The sequence below is a fragment of the Macaca fascicularis genome, chromosome 1, assembly GCF_037993035.2.
Source record: "Macaca fascicularis isolate 582-1 chromosome 1, T2T-MFA8v1.1".
Classification (NCBI taxonomy): domain Eukaryota; kingdom Metazoa; phylum Chordata; class Mammalia; order Primates; family Cercopithecidae; genus Macaca; species Macaca fascicularis.
Genome location: NC_088375.1, coordinates 64,908,520 through 64,909,468, shown reverse-complemented (window position 1 = coordinate 64,909,468; position 949 = coordinate 64,908,520).

Genomic DNA, 949 nt, shown 5'->3' with positions numbered 1-949 from the left:
TAATACTGTTATCTTTGCTAAGTTACCAGCAACATTTTAAAATAGTGTGGCATGTGTCTATTGGGTCTTTACATTTACCTTGTTCTGAGATATGATTGGCTTTATAAAAATCTCGACAGTGTTGAGGTGTGTCACTCAGTAATGGTGCTCATTTACCTCTCTCTAAAACCCAGAGAATGATTCCAGACACCCCAGCCTTTTACAAATGATGGTTTGATGGCTGAATTAGAGAACACTTGCAGAAGTGCCTGGAGATATTTCCAAGAAAATTAAACCTTGACACCACATCCTCATTACTGTCAGTCCACCAGCTAGACTATTAAAGCTCAATGTACATATAACCAGTCTCTCACCTGTTTTCAAATTGGAGAATTCATAAGGCATTTTCATTCTATCAGAAGGACCCTTGAACTTAAAGAATCTGGAAATCCTCTGTTGTTATTATGAGCATTTCATTTTACCTCTATTTGCTATTGACCCCAAAAGAGTGTTCCAAGTTACTTTATCATATACATTTATGTAACCATTATCCAACATTATTTGGTCAAGGTCATTCATGAGGGCAAAAACATCCCCAGTAGAAAGAGATGGGTTATGTTACAAACCTGCTGTTAACCTTTCCTTTCCAATAATAAACTCTAGACAAAGGTCAGGGACTTTGTTTTAGTCACTGCCTGGCAATTAACAGGTAGTCGCTAAATATTTGTTAAATAAATAAATGAAACTCTAGGATGTCAATAATGCATGGCAGTCACAATCTTACTGATATCATTTTGAAATGCTGGTGGAACTTGAACTGGTTAAAATTACTAGTTGGAAATATACATACAATCTAATAATTTGAAAATCATTTTAAGCTAGTTTCAAACACATTTTGGACAATGTTAGTATTTTGCATACATATAATGTACCAAATGTTATCTTTTTGTGTGTTATCTTAAAAATTGCA